Here is a 12,296-nt window from a genome sequence, read left to right on the forward strand (position 1 = left end):
ATCTCACCTTGAATTGTAATAACCCCCATGTGTCATGGGAAGGACCCATTGGGAGGTAATTGAATCACTGGGGCAGGTTTTTACTGTGCTGTTCCCGTGATAGTGAATAAGTCTCACAAGATCTGATGGTTTTATAAAAGGGAGCTCCCTTGCACATGCTCTCTCTTGCCTGCCTCCATGTAAGATGTGCATTTCTCCTCTTTTGCCTTCCACAATGATTATGAGGCTTCCTTAGCCATGTGAGACCTCTTTTTCTGTATAAATTACCCAGTCTTGGGTATGTCTTCATTAGTAGCATAAGAACAGGCTAATATATCAAGTAAGCAAGTTGCGGAGCTTCCCTCCCTACATTCAAAAGGCCAATATAGAGTGACTTTAAGATCTGTTAATTACTTCTCTGACATTCTTTCCTTTTAGAGATGGAGCTTAATATCTCTCCCCTGGAAGGTGCGCTGGACTTAGTGAGTCACTTGAAACAAACGGAATATGCCAGAAGTGACCATCTGGGTAATTTTTGAGACTGTCACAAAAAACATTGGGGCTTTCGCCTTTCTATCTCTTTGGGATCACTTACCATGGAAAAAGCCAGTTGTGATGTCATGAGGACATTTAGGCAGCCTTGTGGAGAGGTTCATGTGATGAAAAACTGAGACCTCCTGCCAACAGCCATGTGAAAAATGATCCTCCAGCCCTAGTCAAGTCTTCAGTTTACTACAGCTCTAACCTGTATTATTAACCAAAGTAGAACCCTAGGTGCCACAGTTCCATTGACTATTAACAAATATTTCACGATAAAAATGGTTCAGTGGTCAAATAAGTGTGGGAAGGTCTGAGTTAAACAAAGTTAAGAAAGATTATTTCCCCCAAGATTTTAAAAATTCTTTAATATAATGTATACATTGTGGCTCTGGGAATTTTAGATCTAAGAGGAGTTAACAGAAAGTTTACTGCTTCCTTTACCCTAAATCTGTTTATTTGGTAGTATGCTTTTATATTCAAGTATAACATTTATGAACCTGTTTTGTAGGAAAGAGTTCTTTATCACAAATTATGCGGGAGGACATTATCCCAATGCTTAAATGTTAGAACCAGGTGAGTCTTCCAATACAGTATTGGGTTGTACATGTGCGAGTCATAGATATAATAAAATTGCCATATAGCTCTGTGAAAGATGGACGTCCTAATAATACATATTGAATTTTTCACTCTAAACAGTCTCCTATGTGCTTCTGAACAATTAAACATGTTTTATGGATTTAAAAAATTGTTTCAGGAGAGTGGTTAAGTGCTAAATACAGAAGACTGTCAAAGTGGCCTAGTGGGGAATCCAGTGTTTTTTCCATTGTACTATGCTGCCTCAAACATGATTCTGGCATATCTAACTCAAATTTACCTGGATTTCTCAACTTCTATACTCATTCTAGTTACTCCTAGCATGGGACATACTTGTACCTGTGTCTTATTTCCTGTTCTTCCATTGCCCTTCCTGAATGACTATCATCAATTTCTATCCTCTCAGAATCTTTGACTAATCAATATTTATTGATCATTCATTATACTTTAATTGCTGTCACTACTTAAGAATAAACTAAAAGGTAAATCATGTCTTCAGGATCACACAAAGTTTGAGGTTATTAGGTTTATTAGTACTTAGACCCAACTCTAGTGCTCATGCTCTTCACCACTATGCGTATTTCCATGATCTACTTCCCTCCAAGTGTCACTCCTACATATGAATTATTCAACTCTTATATATTTCCTGTACCATTCACAGATCCCTATCATATAAGACCATGTTTCATTTGATAATGTGTCAGTTTCTAAGTAGGTTACAGATGAATTAAAACATAGGAATCATATCCCGGCAATATTAAGTAAGTTGGCTGATGTGATGTGATGGTGGTAGAAAAGTTGAAAGCAAAAAGGACTACAGAACCTGCCTTTGATATTTACTAAACCTGCTTTTGATATTTACTAAAACTTTCATTAAGTTTGATAGTTAGATTCAGGAAATGTTCAGGAAAATGTAAAATCCTGATTTCTGTATATAGTGTTCATGAATCTTTATAATCTAGCTCGAATCTGTTTTTCAAACCTCAGCTTTCACTTCCACCATTCACAGGCCTTAGCAATTCTCTATCCACAATTTAAATTCTCAAAGTCTAACCATTCTGTACATTTCTTTGCCTTTGCCTACATAATTTTTGTTTGCTTCTCTGTCTGAAAATCTACTCATTCTTCAAAAACAGGTCCATTATTCTCCTCTTAGCTAGAGAGCAATTATTACTTCCTTTCTGATCTCTATTAGAAAATTTACAACATTGCTTGGGACTAGATACAAGTGCCTACATATCTATCTTTAAGGAAATTCCATCACTCAGAGGAGAAGAAAATCAGTAATTATTAAAAATGTGAACCTTAAGCTTAGGTATATCTGGATTCAAACTCCGACTCTGTCACTTATTAGTTACTCTGTCACTTATTAGTTACTCTGTCACTTATTAGTTATTAGGAACTTGGCCAAGATGTTTAACTTTTCAAAGTCTCAATCCCCTTCCACATAAGTAAGGATATTAATAACCTTACAGAGTTCTTGCAAGGATGATACAATAAAATACACATAGTTCCAAGCATATCAAAAGCATAATGAATTTTGTGATATGATAATCATGATTGATAGATCTTTGTATTTCAATCATTAACACTGACTGAAACCTTCTATATACTTACATTTTTGCAGAAGGCATATATGAAAATATGAATGCTTGTATATTTGTTTTTTCATTACCCACAAATAACATATACATTATGACCATCATGAATTCTTACAGATCCAAATGAAAGAGAACACGCCCAGAAGTATGTTGTCTGCTATTCTGGAAACTGAAGAACGTAATTAATAAAATTAGAGAAAATTAAATATTCAAGTGACACAGGTAAGTATATCTAATGAGTGGCAAAACATAGGCCTCCTGAATGTCTGGTCCACAGAGTGCCTTTCAGGTTAGCAAAATATCCATGCAGGTATGACTGAAGATGAAGTATGGCAAAATATGGGTAGCCATGCTTTACAACAAACTAAGAATGAATAAGATTTTGCCACTTATAGTTCTTACGGTTACAGATTTTCCTTATTAAGGTCTGAAGTTTGTTTCCTCTTCCTTCTCAGCATTTTACTTCCAAAAGTCTTTTTCAACAAAGACACTAAGTCAGAGACAAAAAGCAAATGAGCAAACAACAACTACAACAACAAGAAACCTCTTCTTTTTATTCATCTTTTATTCTAAGGAGAATCTGAGTGGAACAGGGATCTGACACGGGATCTTGCCTTAATCAAAGGATCATTGGATGCGTCTATTAGGGCTGCGACACTTATTTTAGGGAGCTGTGTAGGTGTTCTCAATTAATTAGCAGAAAGCATTTAGACTGATTTCTAGTTCACAGTATGCACTCAGTAGGCATTGTGGTTTTAATTGGAATTCATAATTACTTCATTGTAAAATAAATTGTATCCCCATTTTGTCTTGCTTTTGCTGTTTTCTCTGAGTTTCTAGAGAAGACAGTGAACTGAAAATGCCTTTCTGAAAAAGTGTGTCTGTGGGGTGGGGGTCGGGGGGTGGGGTGTAAATGCCAATATCCATACAGTGAGTGTGCTCCCTCATGCTTTGGAAGCCCTGTATCCACCTTCCTTTAGTGATTCACAGGCAAGTGAGATTTTTAATTTTATAGTTTTGAGCTTTTTCATTATTCCTATGCCTTCTTTACCTTCAGGCTTTGTTGAATTAGAATGAGAACTTTAAATGGGAAGTTTGGCACTGAGGAAGCATCATTTGGAGACGGCTGAATACCTGCGAACCTCTGTTTGCACTCTGTCAGTATCAGAATTTTTGACAAGGAAACAGATTGCTTTGTCTTTACTTGCAATAATATAATTTTAACCTTCAAGTCTTCTTTAGTGAAAAAAAATTATTTTTGCTCAATGAAAACAATATGTGTAATTATTTTTTTCTACATTGTTTATCTCCATCTCCAAATAAATGCCTGTTGGATCCAAACCCTAATACTCAGAAGTGGTACAGAGTAGGTAAATCACCATTATTTATATATGAGATTATGAGATCCTTGAGAAAATGGGCTGTAAGTTGTTCACCTTGTGATTGCCCATGACTAGCACAGTGTCTGGGATTGTGTAGCTCACTATTAAAGTGGGGGAAAATAGGAGGTCCTAATTGTACAGAAAGAGATATGATTTTCGTAACCAATAGGTTCTTTAGATGTAAAATGAAGTAACAACTGACACCAATAGGTATAGAACACAGCTATAAGTAGCCCATAGGCATAGAATTGGAAGCCTAAGTCAGCATCTACTATGTGTCGTACACTGTACGATGTCTAGATACTTTAGATCCTTCTCCTTTAGAGAAAGAGAAGAAATATAACAGAGTTAGTGGCCTGGCGCAGTGGCTCACGCCTGTAATCCCTGCACTTTGGGAGGCCCAGGCGGGAGGATCACGAGGTCACGAGATCGAGACCATCTTGGCTAACATGATGAAACCCCGTCTCTACTAAAAAAAAAAATACAAAAAATTAGCCTGGCGTCATGGCGGGCACCTGTAGTCCCAGCTACTCAGGAGGCTGAGGCAGGAGAATGGCGTGAACCCGGGAGGCGGAGTTTGCAGTGAGCCCAGATCGCACCACTGCACTCCAGCCTGGGCAACAGAGCGAGATTCCGTCTCAAACAAACAAACAAACAAAAACAAAACAAAGAGAGACAGAGTTAGTGTAACGAATGCTACTATGCTATTATAGAGGCTTTAAAAACTCTTATGAGGACCCTGTACAGAGTGTTACCCCTCCCTGAGAAATTCAAAAAAGACTTCACAGAAGAAATGGTATTTTAGCTGGGGCCTGAGATTCATTAGGAGTTTGCCAATTGAAGAAAGGCAGGTGGAATTTTAGGTGGAGGGAGGAAAACACAGATAGAGTCTGGATTTAACAACAATTTTCCGTTGAAAATAAAAGTTTGCAAACCTAAAATTTTATCTTAAAGATAAAATTATCTACTGTTAGATAGTATTGAAAGTAACTTTGTAATAAGATTTTTACCATTTGTATTGTTTATAGTCCAAAAGCTGGGTCCATTGGTCCCTTTCCCGCCAAACAGGGTATTGTCATTAGGGTGACCTGCATCCTGCTGAAAGCAGTATGTCTGATGTGCAAGGCACAAAGACATTGTTTAAAGAACCCTTATGATTTTGAACAAACTGGCCCAGCAGGGAGGTTTTAACCTGCTCACCCTAACACGCACAACAGCCTGTGTTTGTAAACAGAGCCTTATTGCACTAGTGAGAGCAGACTCAGAACAGTGTCAGCTCATTAATTGGGTGTCAGCTCCCTGCTGAGAAAAAAGCTTAATGAGTCATCTCATCATAAAGAGCTGTGGCTCAAGGGAGGGGTGAATTTCTTAGAGAGAGGGGGAAAGATTTGTCCAGCAATAACTGCGTGTATAGAAAAGCTTGAAGCCCACCTGCTGGGATAAAGAGAGAGCAGCATTTGGGAACGGATGGTTTCTCTGCATTCTGCTATTCAAAGCGAAACCTGAGTTTATGAGTTTATAAATGCAGCAATTACCAGTGTGTATATTCAGATTTATTGGTAGTTTAATAAATTGAAATCATTTAAAACACATTTTTGTATAACATTTATAAGTTTTTCTTTTTTTCCCCTCAATATAAAAACTATTCTACATTTCCTCATAGAATTTCCTATGACAAAGCACACGTTAATCAATGCTTATATTGAAACTCAAATATATTCTTGACGTCAACTGCAAACATTATTAAAGGCTATCAAATTTATGCTGTATGTTTTGTAGATAGTCATAAGACAATATTAAACTAATTAACAAAATACAGCCTTAAACATAGAAAAAAACCTCCTTTCTGTGTTATTATTTTAAAATCTATCCCAATATTTGCAGTAGAAAGTATTTTAGGTTTTCATGTAGTGCTCCAGGCTTATACCTAATATTCATTATTAGAACACTGTGTTCATCTTGAGTCATTGGTCTTATTAATTTGTAACATCGCTTAATATTAAATTGTCAGCCCATTGTTATATAGTTTCCATAGTTTGTGTTCATATTTTAACTTTGCCTCCGGTATTTTTGCCATGAATTTGATAAATGAATTATTCTAAGTGTTTTTCCTTATGTCGCTATTTTTCTTAATTCCCAAAGAATCTCAAAATCTCTATTCTTTGCTCACTGACTTCTCAACCTAAGTGGCCTTTCAGACTTTTTGATCCCTCTTATCAAGTCGCTAGTTCTTTCTCTCATCCTCATTCCACGTCCCCTCCCCAAGAAGTGTTTCAATACTTAATGCGTAATGTATTTTGCTGAGAAAATTCGGGAGATTTATTTATCACTTCCATAAAAATGAGATTTTCTTCTCCTCTCTAGAATTCAGCTGCTGTGGTTTTTAAAATGTGTTAACTTCAAAAGTGTTGACTCTCCAGTGGGAGTCTCTATTCCTCCTCCTTAAATCTGGATAGGCTTGTGACTGCTTAGACAAATAGGTACAAGTGGCACTATGTAGAGGGTGCATTGACAAAAGGCGCAAAACTTCTATTTTGTTTGCTGAAATACTCCCTTATGGAGACACGAGTTGCAAAATAAAAAAATCCAGCTACACTGAGACCACCATCTTGGAGAGCCATAAGAAGAGGCCACATTGAGAGTCTCTGCAGTTACATAGAGGGAGGAAGCTATTTGAGTAATCCCTGCCCATAAACTAGACATGTGAGTGAAGATGCCTCTAGAGGTGTCAGGTTTCCAGCTGTTCAAATATTCACAGCTGAGACCCTAGATATTGTGGAACAAAGACAAGCCACACTTGCTGAGCCCTGCCCTAATTCCTTACTCACAGAATCCATGAGTATAATCAAATAATTTTTTGGAGGGTGAGTCATTTTGCAGTAATAGATAATTGGAATATCTGTCTACCATTAAGCCTCCTTCCAGTAAATAGGAAATCTTTTTAAACACACTTTCCAGCATTTAATCTCTCTCTCTATCCATTGCCTTTCTTGTGTCTTCTTTAAGTAAGTTTAAGAGTACAGTTAAATAGATATCCTTGACTCTTACTTTCTCAGATTTTTCTTCAATTTCATCTTACATTGCCAATTACCGTTTTAAAGTTTTATCTCTAGGCATTGCATTCGCTTTCTTCTGATTTCCCTCCTTCTATCTCCCAGGACCACCTAAACTGAAGTAATATACCACTCCTTAAACTTTCATTGTTCCCCTAGAAAACCTTTGTGAAAGCATTTGTTGTCTTCATTAAATAATTTTGTTCTTCAAAGGCAGAGACCAAGTCTTTTTCAGAGTTGTATTTTCAGTGTCTACTAGTGTGCACTGAAAGTAAGACAGCATTCAATTAATATTTGGATAAGAGAACTCCACCTATTTCTATACTGTCTACTCTTTTAAAATTTATTTTTATCGACATATAATAGTTTCACATATTTAATAGGTCCATGTGATATTTTGATACATTCATACAGTGTATAATGATCAAGTCAGGGTAATTAAACTACACATCACCTCAATCATTTTTTATTTATTTATCTTGTCTAGCTGCTCGGACTAGGGCTTCTAGTACTCTTTTGAATAAAAGGGCTGAAAATGGGCGTCTTTATCTTCTTCCAGAACTTAGAAGAAAGGCTTTCAAATTTTCCCCATTCAATATGGTGCTAGCTGTGGGTTTTATATATTTTCCCCATTCAATATGGTGCTAGCTGTGGTTTTATTTAATATTTGGATAAGAGAACTCCACCTATTTCTATACTGTCTACTCTTTTAAAATTTATTTTTATCAACATATAATATATAATTTATAATATATAATTTATCGACATATAATTTATTTTTATCGACATATAATATATATAATATATATACAGCCTTTGTTATTTTGAGGCATGTTTCCTCTATGCCCAGTTTGTTGATAGTTTTTTTCATCATGAATTGATGTCGAATTTTATCCAATTCTCTTTTGACATCTATTGAAGTAATCGTGTGGTGTTGTCCTTGATTGTATTAATGTAACGTATCAAGTTTATTGATTTGCATATGTAATGTGATACGTCCAACTTTATTCTTTTTGTTCAGTATTGTTTTGACTATTTGGGGTCTTCAGTGGTCCCATCTGAATTTTAGGATTGTTTTTTCATTTCTGGAAAAATGTTATTTGTATTTATACAAAGATTGCATTGAATCTGTAGATTGCTTTTGGTATTATGCACATTTTAACAGTATTAATTCTTCCATTCCATGAACATAAGCTATCTTTTCATTTTTTTGTATCTTCATCAGTTTTCCTCATTGGCATTTTATAGTTTTCATTGTAAAGATTTTAACTTCTTTAGTTAAACTAATTCCTAGTTAATTTATTTTTTGTAGCTAATGTAAATGAGATTGGATTTTTAAATTTCTTTTTCGGAATTTTACTGTTGGTGTATAGAAATGCTACTGATTTTTGTATGTTGGTTTTGTATCCTAAAACTTTACTGAATTCATTTGTCATTTGTCAGTTCTGACAATTTTTGATGGAGTCTAGATTTTTCATTTGTGAACAAGGATAACTTGACTTATTATTTTCCAATTTGAATGTTCTTTATTTATGTTGGGAACATTACAGGTACTCTATTCTAGCTACTTTGAAATATACAATAAATTATTGTTAACTGTAGTCACCCTAGTGTGCTACAGAACACTAGAATTATTCATTCTACTTAGGTAAGGAACTCCATGCATTCCCCAGGCAACTACTCATTTGCCACTATAGATTAATTTGCATTTTTCTAGAATTGTATATTAATGTAATAATAGAATATATATTGTTTGTTGGCCTGGCTTTTTTCTTCCATATTGTCATTCGTGCCATTTTTATTGCTAAATGATCGTCTAAGTACTATTTCAAATGTGTCTACTGCAATGTGTTTATAAATTCATCTGCTGATAGATAGGGGATGTTTTGTTCATAAGTTTTTATATGGAAATACGGTACAAGTGAAAGAGCAAAATCATGTAAGTGTTTGTTTTAAGAATGTTTTAAAAAGTATCATACTGTTTTACAATTGATTATACCATTTTATATTCCCACAAAAATATATTATAGTTCCACTTACTAATATCCTTGCCATCATTTAGTCAGTATATACAGTTTTAGCTATTTTAGTAGGTGTGTGATGGTATCTCATTGTGGTTTAAATGTTTATTTCTTACTGATTAATAATGAGTATTTTTTGTGCTGATCTGCCAGCTGTATATCCTATGCTAAACTGTCACCTGAAGTTTATTGCCCACTTTTAATTGTGTGCTTGTTTTCTCAATTTTGAATTTAGAGAATCCTTATATCGTTTATGAACTGCAAACATTTTCTTGCTGTCTGTAGATTTTTTCCCATTTTCTCAACTATATTTTCCTTTCTTTCTAACTTTTATTTTAGTTTCAGGGGTATACGTGCAGGCTTGTTACATGGGTAAATTGCATGTCATGGAAGCTTTTTGTACAGATTATTTTGTCACTCACGTAACGAACATTGCACCTCATAGGTGGTTTTTTGATCCTCACCTGCTCCTACTCTCTACCCTTAAGTGATCCCTGGTGTCTATTGTTCTCCTCTTTGTATCCACATGTACTCAGTGTTTAGCTCCCACTTATAAGTGAGAATGTGTAGTTGGTTTTCTGTTTTTGCATTAATTTGCTTAGGATAATTGCCTCCAGCTCCATCCCTGTTGCTGAAAGAACATAATTTCATTTTTATTAGAGCTATGTAGTATTAGATGATGTATATGTACCATATTTTCTCTATTTAATTCATTATTAAAGGATTCTATGTCTTTCCTTTTGTAAATACTGCTATAATGAACATATATGTGTGCATGTGTCTTCACATAGAACAATTTATATTTCTTTGGCTATATACCTGGTAATGAGATTGCTGGGTAAAAAGGTGGTACTCATTTAAACTCATTCAGAAATTTCCAAACTGTTTTCCACAGTGACTGAACTAATTTACATGTCCACCAGCAGTGTATAAGCTTTCTCTTTTCTGCACATCCTCACCAGCATCTGTTATTTCTGGACTTTTAAATAATAGCCATTCTGACTAGTATGAGATGGTATCTTATTGTGGTTTTGATCTGCACCTCTCTGATGATTAGTAATGTTAAACATTTTTTCATTTGCTTGTTTGCTACATGTATGTCTTGTTTTGAGAAGTGCCCATTCACGTCCTTTGCCCATTTTTTAATGGGGTTGTTTGGTTTTGCTTGTTACTTTGTTTAAGTTTCTTATAGATATGGGATATTAGACCTTTGTCACAAGCATAGTTTGCAAATATTTCCCCCCATTCTGTATGTTGTCTGTGTACTCTCCTCCTAGTTCCCATTACTGTGCAGAAGCTCTGTAATTTAATAAGTCCCACTTGTCAATTACTGTTTTTGTTGCAATTGCTTTTGGAGTCTTTGCCATGAAATCTTTGCCAAAACCTATGTTCAGAGTAATATTTCCTAGTTTTTCTTCCAGGGGTTTTATAGGTTTGGGTTTCATATTTAAATCTTTAATCCATCTTAAGTTGATTTTTATATATGGTGAAATGTAGGGGTCCAGTTTCAATCTTTTGCATATGGCTAGCCAGCTATCCCAGCATCATTTATTGAACAGGAATTCTTTACCCCACTGCTTGTTTTTGTCAGCTTTGTCAAAGCCCTTGCATGGGTTTATTTCTGGGTTCTCTAATCAGTTTCATTTGTGTATGTGTCTGTTTTTCTACCACTACTATGTTGTTTTGGTTAGTGAGGCCTTGTAGTATATAGTTTGAAGTCAGGCTGTGTGATGTTTCTGGTTTTGTTCTTTTTGCTTAGGATTGCTTTGGCTATTTGGGCTTTTTTTGTTCAATATAAATTTTTAAATTGCTTTCTCTAATTTTTTTGAAAAAGATCAATGGTAGTTTAGGTAGAAATAGCATTGAATCTGTAAATTTCTTTGGGCAGTATGGTCATTTTAATAGTCCTGAGTCTTCCTATCCATGAACACGGAATGTTTCTTCATTTGTTTGTGTCTTTTCTGACCGCTTTCAGCAGCGTTTTGTAATTGTCATTGTAGATATTTTTGCCCTCCCTGGTTAACTGTTCTCTTAGGTATTTTATCTTTTTATAGCTATTGTGAATTTGATTCCATTTTGGATTTGGCTCTTAGATCGAACATTATTGGTATATAAAAATGTACTAAATTTTACACATTGATTTTGTATTCTGAAACATTACTGAAGTTGTTTATGAGATCTAGGAGTCGTTGGGCAGAGACTATGTGGCTTTCTAGGTATAAAATCATATTGTTTGTAAAGAGATATAGTGTGAGTTTCTCTCTTCCTATTTGTGTATCTTTTATATCTTTCTCTTGACTGGTCGCTCTGGATAGGACTTCTAGTTCTATGTTGAATAGCAGTGCTAAGAGTGGACATGCTTGTTTTGTTCTGGCTCTCACGGAGAATGCTTTCAACTTTTTCCCATTTGGCATGATGTTAATTGTGGGTTTGTCACAGATGTCTCTTTTTTTTTTTAGGTACTCCCTTTGATATATAGTTTTTTGAGAGATTTTAACATGAAAGGATGTAGAATTTTATGAAAAAGCTCTTCATCATCTATTGAGATGATTATGTGGTTTTTGTTTTCAATTCTGTTTATGTGGTAAACCACATTTATTGGTTTTCATGTGTTGAACCAGTCTTGCATCCCAGGAATAAAGCTTACTTGATTGCTATGGATCAGCTTTGTGATGTGCTATTGGTATTAGTTTCCTGATATTTTGTTGAAAATTTTAAAATCTGGATTCATCAGGGATATTGGTCTGATGTTTTTGGTAGGAGTCCTTCCTCCTCAATTTTTTTTTTTTTTTTTTGGAATAACTTCAGTAGCATTGGTACCAGCTCTTCTTTATATGTCTGGTGAAATTTGGCTGTGAAATCTGTCTTGTCCAGGGCTTTTTCTTGTTGGTAGGTTTTTCATTATTAATTCACCTTTGAATTAATTCACCTCCTTATAGTCTGTCAATGATTTTCATTTCACTCATGAGAGGTTATACGCTTCCAGGAATTTATCCATCTCTTCTAGGTTTTCTAGTTTGTCTCCGAAGTGTTGATCATAATAGTCTCTGAGGGATTTTTGTATTTCTGTGGGGTTGGTGACAATGTCACCTTTGTCATTTTTAATTTTGTTTATTTGGATAGTCT

The sequence above is a fragment of the Papio anubis genome, chromosome 2, assembly GCF_008728515.1.
Source record: "Papio anubis isolate 15944 chromosome 2, Panubis1.0, whole genome shotgun sequence".
Taxonomy (NCBI): Eukaryota; Metazoa; Chordata; class Mammalia; order Primates; family Cercopithecidae; genus Papio; species Papio anubis.